Source organism: Triticum urartu, chromosome 7 (genome assembly GCF_003073215.2).
Source record: "Triticum urartu cultivar G1812 chromosome 7, Tu2.1, whole genome shotgun sequence".
NCBI classification, from domain to species: Eukaryota; Viridiplantae; Streptophyta; class Magnoliopsida; order Poales; family Poaceae; genus Triticum; species Triticum urartu.
In genome coordinates, this window is record NC_053028.1 from 429,228,342 (window position 1) to 429,239,853 (window position 11,512).

The window sequence follows — 11,512 nt, forward strand, 5'->3', positions numbered from 1 at the left end:
CCAAAGCACCCGAAGACCTTGACGGAGAGAAGGCCACCCTCCATCAGCTTAAAATGGAGAGTGAGCCCCTCCGTCAAGCAGTGGATATGGGCAAATGTCTTCCATCCCTGACGGAGATACATCACGTGAGGGGCGGGGAAGTCGACGCGGGCCCGCGTGCCACTGATCCCGCAGCCCCTCATGTGCAGCCACAACGACTCCGGTGGATCCAGCTCCATCTCCCGCGTGAATGGAGTTGGGATACGAAGGCGACGGCGAGGCGGCCGGTGCAGCCTGACGAAGAACTCGCAAGGGTCATCCCCAACGTGGCCCTCCATGGGGGGAGGAACTGCTGGCGGAGGCGAAGCAGGCGCGCCACCCCGTCCTCCTCTTCCCCGAGTGCCTCGGCCTCGCCCACGGCCTCGCCCCCTCCACCTTCCCCTCGCGACTGGCTCTGCCACCGCGGGTGCAGGAGAAGGAGGGACGCGTTGTCGAGCGGCGACCCTCGCCGCCACCGTTGAAGGACCAGGATTCCCTCTCTCCATGGTGGATGAAAGGGGGAGCAGAAGCTGAAGGGAGGAGGAGATGAAGGAATGTGGGACGCCATCCCCCCCTCCCGCTCTTTATAAAGGAACGGGGAGGGGGATCGGCCGCCCTACTCAGCCAATCAAGACACGGAAGGCGCAGGGAACTGGGACCGACCCGCCGCCCTAGTCCGCGGCGGCCCGGTTTCCCGCCTCCACCATTCGCCACCCCAAGCGCATGAGAGCCACGTGGCAGGCGTGCAGGACCGAGGCGACGGGTGAGGCGACCTCTCCCCACCCCGTGATCGTGGGGAGTGGACGCCTTGAAGACCACGCCTCGGCCCCATTCAGTAAATGGGCCACGCCTCCACGCCTCCCTCCGTTTATGGGGAAGGCGCGAACCGCCCCCTTTACTACGACATGATGCATGCATGCGGAGCTCAGCCCCACGCATGCCGCCCACGTCACGCACGCCTCCCCACGCTGCGCCATGCGCGGGAAGCATGGGAAGCGCAGCGCGCGAAGAAACTTACCGCAGTAAAAACCGCCCCGCCTGCCTGCGCACCGTTTTTGGGCCTAGCCCAATGACGCGACTGCGCTTACGTGTGGCCTAGGCCCGGGGGCTCCTGTTGGTGTACAAAAGGAGGGGTACACTTTTTGTACCCCTATAACTGTGCACGGGCAGTCTGAGCCACGGACACCACCAAACTGAGCAAGGCAAGGGAGGTGAGCCAAGGTAAGGCCAAAGCTCAGGAGAAGCAGAACAACGCCAAGCCCAAGACCACAAAGAGCAAAGGGGACGAAGCGGACCCCCCCGGCAAGATCCTTGCCGGGAGGCGGTTTTAGCAAACCCGCCAAGACCCTTGCCGTGGTAGCTCGCCCCACACCTACGGAGTGAGTGACCCTCGAGTCTACTGCCCCCATGGGGCAAGGATTCGGGAGACATCCCCGTGGTGGCATGCAGATCTTTGTGAGGACATTCAAGATCAGATACACCCTTTAGAAGATGATGATCCTTGGCGGGATCCCAGCCAGGGAGGACCACAAGGCCCCCAGCAAGAGCCTTGCCATGGATGACAGCAGGCGCCATGGCAAGACCCTTGTCGGGGCCCCGGCAAGGCTCTTGCCGAGAACACCTGTAGGGCCACCATCGGGCCCACGCCAGTCAAACCTCCACCGCCGTTCGCATGTAGCTACCGACCCAACCAGCTGGGTAGGCACCTGCGTGGTGGCATGCGGATCTTCGTGGAGACCCACCACTGCGCCACCTCAGCTACCTGCCTGCCTACATGGCACCATGGGCACCGCTGGCCAGGGCGCGTGTCGATACGAGAGGGTGCGGCGACGGACGAGACAGGGCTCTCCCCCGTCCCCGATGAAGCAAGGACACCTGGGCAAGATGCATTAAATGCGCCTTGTCATGTAATGCGAGGGATAACCTCGCATCACTGTACCCTTTCCACCTCCTGTGTGCCACTGTGGCAACCCCTTCCCTATAAAAGGAGGCCCGAGGCGACCAGGAGGAGGATTCGGCTTTTTGGAGCTCCTCACGTCCCATAGCTAGCTCAAGAACACAGATATACAATCCACCAAAGCAGGAGTAGGGTTTTACGCATCCTCGCGGCCCGAACCTGGATAAACGAACCGTGTGCTATCTGTTTGATCCGCTCTTCTCACGACCCCGCGCCCCGCAACCGTAGTAGGGATTCTTGTGATCCCATAGGTGTCGTTCCCACCGACATCTGCCACCAAGCTACAAGAGCTTCATGATGAACTATAATATGAAAGGGATGGATAAGATTATTCCCGAGCTCTTCACAATGCTAAAGGCTGCAGAAGTAGAAATCAAGAAGGAGCATCAAGTGTTGATGGTCAACAAGACCACCAGTTTCAAGAAAAAAGGTAAAGGGAAGAAGGGGAACTTCAAGAAGAATAGCAAGCCAATTGCTGCTCAAGTGAAGAAACCCAAGTCTGGACCTAAGCCTGAAACTGAGTTCTTCTACTACAAAGGGACTGGTCACTAGAAGCAGAACTGCACCAAGTATTTGGCGGATAAGAAGGATGGCAAAGTGAAAGGTATATTTGATATACATGTTATTGATGTGTACCTTACTAATGCTCGCAGTAGCGCCTGGGTATTTGATACTGGTTCTGTTGCTAATATTTGCAACTTGAAACATGGGCTACGGATTAAAGAGAAGATTGGTTGAGGACGAGGTGACGATGCGCGTGGGAAATGGTTCCAAAGTCGATGTGATCGCCGTCAGCATGCTACCTCTACATCTACCTTCGGGATTAGTTTTAGACCCAAATAATTGTTATTTGGTGTCAGCGTTGAGCATGAACATTATATCTGGATCTTGTTTGTTGCGAGATGGTTATTCATTTAAATCAGAGAATAATGGTTGTTCTATTTATATGAGTAATATCTTTTATGGTCATGCACCCTTGATGAGTGGTCTATTTTTACTAAATCTTGATAGTAGTGATACACATGTTCATAGTATTGAAGCCAAAATATGCAGAGGTTATAATGATAGTGCAACTTATTTGTGGCACTGTTGTCTGGGTCATATTGGTGTAAAACGCATTAAGAAACTCCATTCTGATGGACTTCTGGAATCACTTGATTATGAATCACTTGGTACTTGCGAACCATGCCTCATGGGCAAGATGACTAAAACTACATTCTCCGGAACAATGGAGCAAGCAATAGAGTTATTGGAAATCATACATACTGATGTATGTGGTCGAATGAACATTGAGGCTCGCGGCGGATATCGTTATTTTCTTACATTCACAGATGATTTGAGCAGATATGGGTATATCTACTTGATGAAACATAAGTCTGAAACATTTGAAAAGTTCAAAGAATTTCAGAGTGAAGTGGAAAATCATCGTAACAAGAAAATCAAGTTTCTATGATCTGATCGTGGAGGTGAATATTTGAGTTATGAGTTTGGTCTTCATTTGACACAATGCGGAATAGTTTCGCAACTCATGCCACCTGGAACACCACAACGTAATGGTGTGTCCGAATGTCGTAACCTCACTTTATTAGATATGGTGCGATCTATGATGTCTCTCACTGATTTACCGCTATCATTTTGGGGTTATGCTTTAGAGACGGCTCCATTCACGTTAAATAGGGCACCATCAAAATCCGTTGAGACGACACCTTATGAACTGTGGTTTGGCAGGAAACCCAAGTTGTCATTTATTAAAGTTTGGGGCTGCGATGCTTATGTGAAAAAGCTTCAACCTGATAAGCTCGAACCCAAATCGGAGAAATGTGTCTTCATAGGATACGCAAAGGAGACTGTTGGGTACGCCTTCTATCACATATCCGAAGGCAAGATATTCGTTGCTAAGAATGGATCCTTTCTAGAGAAGGAGTTCTCTCGAATGAAGTGAGTGCGAGGAAAGTAGAACTTGATGAGGTAATTGTACCTTCTCCCTTATTGGAAAGTAGTTCATCACTGAAATCAGTTCCGGTGATTTCTACACCAGTAAGTGAGGAAGTTAACGATGATGATCATGAAGCTTCTGATCAAGTTACTATCGAACCTCGTAGGTCAACCAGAGTAAGATCCGCACTAGAGTGGTACGGTAATCCTGTTCTGGAGGTCATGTCACTTGACCATGACGAACCTATGATCTACGAGGAAGCGATGATGAGCCCAGATTCCGCAAAATGGCTTGAGGCCATGAAATCTGAGATGGGATCCATGTATGAGAACAAAGTGTGGACTTTGGTTGACTTGCCTGATGATCGGCAGGCTATAGAGAATAAATGGATCTTCAAGAAGAAGACTGACGCTGACGGTAATGTTACTGTCTACAAAGCTCAACTTGTCGCAAAAGGTTTTCAACAAGTTCAAGGAGTTTACTACGATGAGACCTTCTCACCCGTAGCGATGCTTAAGTCCGTCCGAATCATGTTAGCAATTGCCGCATTTTATGATTATGAAATTTGGCAAATGGATGTCAAAACTGCATTCTGTAATGGATATCTTAAAGAAGAGTTGTATATGATGCAACCAGAAGGTTTTGTCGATCCAAAAGGTGCTAACAAAGTGTGCAAGCTCTAGCGATCCATTTATGGACTGGTGCAAGCCTCTCGGAGTTGGAATATACGCTTGGATAGTGTGATCAAAGCATATGGTTTTATACAGACTTTTGGAGAAGCCTGTATTTACAAGAAAGTGAGTGGGAGCTCTGTAGCATTTCTAATATTATATTTAGATGCCATATTGTTGATCGGAAATGATACTAATTTCTGAATAGCATAAAAGGATACTTCAATAAGAATTTTTCAATGAAAGACCTCGGTGAAGCTGCTTATATATTGGGCATCAAGATCTATAGAGATAGATCAAGACGCTTAATTGGACCTTCACAAAGCACATACCTTGATAAAGTTTTGAAGAAGTTCAAAATGGATCAAGCAAAGAAAGGGTTCTTTCCTGTGTTACAAGGTGTGAAGTTGAGTTAGACTCAATGCCCGACCACTTCACAAGATAGAGAGAAAATGGAAGTCATTCCCTATGCTTTAGCCATAGGTTCTATCATGTATGCGATGCTGTGTGCCAGACCTGATGTGTGCCTTGCTATTTGTTTAGCAGGGAGGTACCAAAGTAATCCAGGAGTGGATCATTGGACAGCGGTCAAGAACATCCTGAAATACCTGAAAGGACTAAGGATATGTTTCTTGTTTATGGAGGTGACAAAGAGCTCGTCATAAACGGTTACGTCAATGCAAGCTTTGACACTGATCCGGATGACTCTGAGTCACAAATCGGATATGTATTTTTATTAAATGGTGGAGCTGTCAGTTGGTGCAATTCCAAGCAGAGCGTCGTGGCAGGATCTACGTGTGAAGCGGAGTACATAGATGCTTCGGAAGCAGCAAATGAAGGAGTCTGGATGAAGGAGTTCATATCCGATCTAGGTGTCATACCTAGTGCATCGGGTCCAATGAAAATCTTTTGTGACAATACTGGTGCAATTGCCTTGGCAAAGGAATCCAGATTTCACAAGAGAACCAAGCACATCAAGAGATGCTTCAATTCCATCCGTGATCAAGTCAAGGAGGGAGACATAGATATTTGCAAGATACATAGGGATCTGAATGTTGCAGACCCGTTGACTAAGCCTCTCTCACGAGCAAAACATGATCAGCACCAAGACTCCATGGGTGTTAGAATCATTACAATGTAATCTAGATTATTAACTCTACTGCAAGTGGGAAACTGAAGGAAATATGCCCATGAAGCAATAATAAAGTTGTTATTTATATTTCCTTATATCATGATAAATGTTTATTATTCATGCTAGAATTGTATTAACCGGAAACTTAATACATGTGTGAATACATAGACAAACAGAGTGTCACTAGCATGTGTCTACTTGACTAGATCGTTGAATCAATGATGGTTATGTTTCCTGACCATAGACATGAGTTGTCATTTGATTAACGGGATCACATCATTAGAGAATGATGTGATTGACTTGACCCATCCGTTATCTTAGCACGATGATCATTTAGTTTGTTGCTATTGCTTTCTCCATAACTTATACATGTTCCTATGACTATGAGATCATGCAACTCCCGAATACCGGAGGAACACTTAGTGTGCTATCATACATGACAACATAATTGGGTGACTATAAATATGCTCTACAGGTGTCTCTGATGGTGTTTGTTGAGTTGGCATAGACCAAGATTAGGATTTTTCACTCCGAATATCGGAGAGGTATCTCTAGGCCCTCTTGGTAATGCACATCACTATAAGCCTTGCAAGCAATGTAACTAATGGGTTAGTTGCGGGATGATGCATTACGGAACGAGTAAAGAGACTTACCGGTAACGAGATTGAACTAGGTATTGAGATACCGACGATCGAATCTCGGGAAAGTAACATACCGATGACAAAGGGAACAACGTATGTTGTTGTGCAGTTTGACCGATAAAGATCTTCGTAGAATATGTAGGAACCAATATGAGCATCCAGGTTCCTCTATTGGTTATTGACTGAAGATGAGTCTCGGTCATGTCTACATAGTTCTCGAACCCGTAGGGTCCGCACGCTAAACGTTCGGTGACGATCAGTATTATGAGTTTATGTGTTTTGATGTACCGAAGGTAGTTTGGAGTCCCGGATATGATCACGGACATGACGAGGAGTCTCGAAATGGTCGAGACATAAAGATCGATATATTGGAAGCCTATGTTTGGACATCGGAATGGTTCCGGATGAGTTAGGACATTTTCCAGAGTACTAGGAGGTTACCGGAACCCCCCGGGGAGTATATGGGCCTTATTGGGCCTTAGTGGAATAGAGGAGAGGAAGGGAAAAGGTGGGAGGCGTGCCCCCTAGCCCAATCCTAATTGGGTGGGGGCCGGCCCCCCCTTTCCTTCCCTTTCTCCTCCCCTTCCTTCTCTCCTACTCCTACTACTTGGAAGGGGGAATCCTACTCCTGGTGGGAGTAGGACTCCCCTAGGGCGCGCCATAGAGGGTTGGCCCTCCCCCCTCCTCCACTCCTTTATATACGGGAGAGGGGGCACCCCATAGACACACAAGTTAATCATTGTCTTAACCGTGTGCGGTGGCCCCCTCCACCATAATCCACCTCGGTCATATCGTAGCGGTGCTTAGGCGAAGCCCTGTTCCGGTAGCTTCATCATCAATGCCATCACACCGTCGTGCTGATGAAACTCTCCCTCGACACTCAGCTGGATCTAGAGTTCGTGGGACGTCACCGAGCTGAACGTGTGCAGATCGCGGAGTTGCCGTACCTTCAGTGCTAGGATCGGTCGGATCATGAAGACGTTCGACTACATCAATAGCGTTGTCATAACGCTTCCGCTTGCAGTCTACGAGGGTACATGGACAACACTCTTCCCCTCTTGTTGCTATCCATCACGTAGATAGATCTTTCATGTGCGTAGGAATTTTTTTTGAAATTACTGCATTCCCCAACACCTCCGGCCAATGAGAATTTTACATGTGGAAAATCCTCATTGGTCCGGGCTGTTAACGGGTTACCGGATCCAAAACCGGGCCCGATAGCTTAACGGCTACCCGTTATGGTGGATGCCACGTGTCGGTTACCCTTGACGAAAACACTTCCATGACACGCCATTTATCGTGATGGAAGTGGACACTTCCGTGATGATAATTTCGGTAATGTCATGGAACACTTCTACGACAGCACATGTATGACTATCTTGATTCTGTCATAGAATCGTCATGGATGTACATGCATGACAGAAAACGTGACCTACTGTGACAAACACACATCATCACGGAAGTGTATATGCATATGCAAGCAACATACGAATAGATTCAAGACGAGCAACGGGGGCAAAGGTTTCACCGTAGTCGATACCCTCGACTTGGGAGTAGCCTTGTGCCACCAATATTGCCTTGTTTCAAACAACCACACCATTTGCATCTTGCTTGTTCTTGAAGATACATTTGGTTCCGATGACATTATGTTCCTCCGTTGGCCTTGGCACTAATTCCCAAACTTCATTGCGCTCGAAGTTGTTGAGTTCATCGTGCATGGCTTCAAGCCAATCCTCATCATCAAGCGCCTCATGTACCTTTTGGTGTTCAACACACAAAACAAACGCGTGATTCTCACAAAAGTTTGATATTTTTTTACAAGTAGTTACCCCTTCTCAAGCTTCCAAGCAAAATCTCCATGACATGTTGTTGATGCTTTAGCTTGGAAGCCACCTTAGAGGCACGGCGCTCCAAAAGTTCCTCAATGGGCATTTGAGGATCATCTTGCACATCTTGAGCACCGTCTTGATTTTTCTCTTGATCTTGAGCTTCGTCTTGAGCTTGCTCTTGACCTTGAGTTTGCTCTTGATCTTGATCGCACTTGGAGGCATGAACTTGATCTTGAGCATCATTTGGTGCATCACCATCTCCATGGAGTTGATCTTACCCTTGATCTTGTTCATTGGGTTGAGGGCCTTCATTTTGTTCTTTGGAATCATGTGGGTCTAGTGTAGGTGATGACTCCACTTGAGTAGAGCATTGCCCTTCTGCTTCGGCCGCAAGGGGTTGTTCAATGGGGAGTATTTGACCAATCCCCATTCTTCTTATGGCTTGGCGAGGAATTTCGTCACCTACATCACAAAAACCACTTTGCTCTAGTTGGGAGCCGTTATTTTCATCAAACTCCATGTTACACGTATCCTCAATGAGTCTGGTGAACTTGTTGAGGACACGGTAAGCATGAGAGTTTGTCGCATAACCAACAAATATGCCCTCTTGAGCTCTAGGTTCGAATTTAGACAAACTAACACCTTTCTTGAGAATGAAACACTTACAACCGAACACCTGGAAATACTTGAGGTTGGGCTTGTTGCCGGTAAGTATCTCATATGGAGTCTTGTTCAAGCCTTTGCAGAGGTAGAGCCTATTGGAAGCATGACATGAAGTGTTGATGGCTTCGACCCAAAAGTTGTATGGAGATTTGAATTCCGCCATCATGGTCCTTGCCACATCCATCAACGTCCAGTTCTTCCTCTCTGCAACACCATTTTGTTGAGGGGTATAGGGTGCGGCATATTGGTGCTTGATCCCCTCATCACTAAGAAACTCATCCAAGGTGTCTTGAACTCGGTGCCGTTGTCACTTCTAATCATCAAGATCTTTGCTTCATGTTGACGTTGAGCTTCATTTGTAAAGTTGATGACGGTTTGTTGAGTCTCACTCTTCCTCTTGAAGAAGTTTACCCATGTGTATCTTGAGTAGTCATCCACAATCACCAAGCAATATTTTGTTCCGCCGAGACTATCAAAGGATGGAGGACCAAAGAGATCCATGTGAAGAAGCTCCAGGGGCCTCTTTGAGTAGATGATAGTCGATGGTCGGTGAGCCGTTTCATGAAGCTTTTCTTCAATACAAGCACTGCAAGCACGGTCTTTGGCAAAACTCACATTTGTTAGTCCACGCACGTGGTCCCCTTCGAGGAGACTTTGCAAAGATCTCATATTGACGTGGGCTAGACGGTGATGCCAAAGCCAACCCACATCAACTTTAGCCATTAGGCAAGTCGCGGTCTTACTGGGTCGCTCTGAAAAGTTTACCACATAGAGACCGTTCTCGACATGCCCAACAAAGGCTACTTTAAGAGTCTTGCTCTACAAAAGGGCCACGGTATCAAGATCAAAGAATATTGCAAAGCCCATAAGTGCAAGTTGACAAACAGAAAGTAAATTGTATGCAAGGGACTCAACAAGCATGACCTTCTCAATAGATAAATCTTGAGAGATGACCGCCTTGCCAAGCCCCAATACCTTAGAAGTTGAAGCATCACCGAATTGGACATGGGTGGGCATAGATGGAATTGGATGCACATCCACCACCAAGTCCTTGCTCCCGGTCATATGATTTATTGCTCCACTATCGACCAACCATGACACCCCACCGGAATCAAACTCCTACAAGAGATCAATGCTTGGATTTAGGTACCCATTTTTGAATGGGTCCTTTGATGTTAGTGTAGCGACCCAACCTCAAACGGTCAAGTCTCTGTGCTTTAGTGTCATCCCTGGATTGGTAATGCTGACACACACAGTACTCGAGGATTTATAACAGAGTAGCAATCACACACTTATTACATCGAATGTCTCCATACAGAACTTATTACAATAAATATGGCTTAAGGCCATCTAATACGATAACAACAGAAGGCTTGGAAGATAAAGTGAGTCCATCAACTCCAACGGCATAGCTGAGCTGCACGGCAACGACCTAACGAACCTTACTCCTCGTCTGAAAAGTCTACAACATAATACGTTGCAGCCTGAAATGGGTCAGCACATGGAATATGCTGGCAAAATAACACAGTAGAGCAAGAACAGAATAATGCTATCAGTACATGCATATTTGGCTGGTGGAAAGCTCTAGGGTTATAGTTTTGCGAAAAGCCAATTTTTCCCAACAAAAAAGGAATAGATTTTATTTTAACTATCATGGTAGTTGAAACATCATTGAGAAGGTTCCTCCAAATCAATCCCTATTAAAGTAATTATCAACCCAACAATATTAATTTAGAGTGATGAGATACTTATGATAATCCAAGTACTAGATACTCAAGATTTGTCCATAACCGGGGACACGGCTAACCATGATTAGTTTATACACCCTGCAGAGGTTTGCACACTTTTCCCCACAAGACTCGATCACCTCCGTTGGATTTCTCGCAATACATGATGTTTGAGAAACGGATGACCGAGACACTGTCTTTCAGAAACATTAACTCTTTACTCCGGGCAGACCATACCAAACCTACAATCCCACTACCTGCTGATCCACCTCTTCAAGAGCTTCACGTAACTTAGTCAACTATGCTGGAGACCATAATAGCTTGTGGCTGCACACGGAAGTTTCTAGCATGAATAATCTCAGTTCCCTTTGAGCCTGGGTGGCGGTCCATAGGAAGATCACACGGGTACTCTGGGATTTCCAAAAATACAGGCAACACTGGGTACTCCAGGTGCCTCAATCCACCCAGATGTGTATTTAAGTTGCCACCTTAAGTTGAACCATTAATTAACAATCTCACATCTTTCATGGATTTCACTCACCCAAACCACGTCTACGAGCATAGCATAGCAATATAAGCAACGCATAGAAGTAACTCCCAAGGGTTTGAATGTAACAGGGTAATAGGTTCTACCTCATCAACTACTTCCCAACCCACATGTTAATGACATCCTAACCATGCAATATTTGAGGATTGGAACTAATGCATAAAAACTAGGTGATAAAGGGGTATGATCAAAGTGTTACTTGCCTTGCTGACGATCCGCGTAACCTAGAGATTCCAAATAAAATGCTTCGCACTCCAGGAATTCTATCGCAAACAAACAATAGCATACATAAGCAATCAAGCTAATAAAACACGGGTAAATATCAAATAAGAGGACCTAACCAGAAAATTCAACTTAAGAACTCCGGTTTGCAAAAAGAATCAAATCGAAC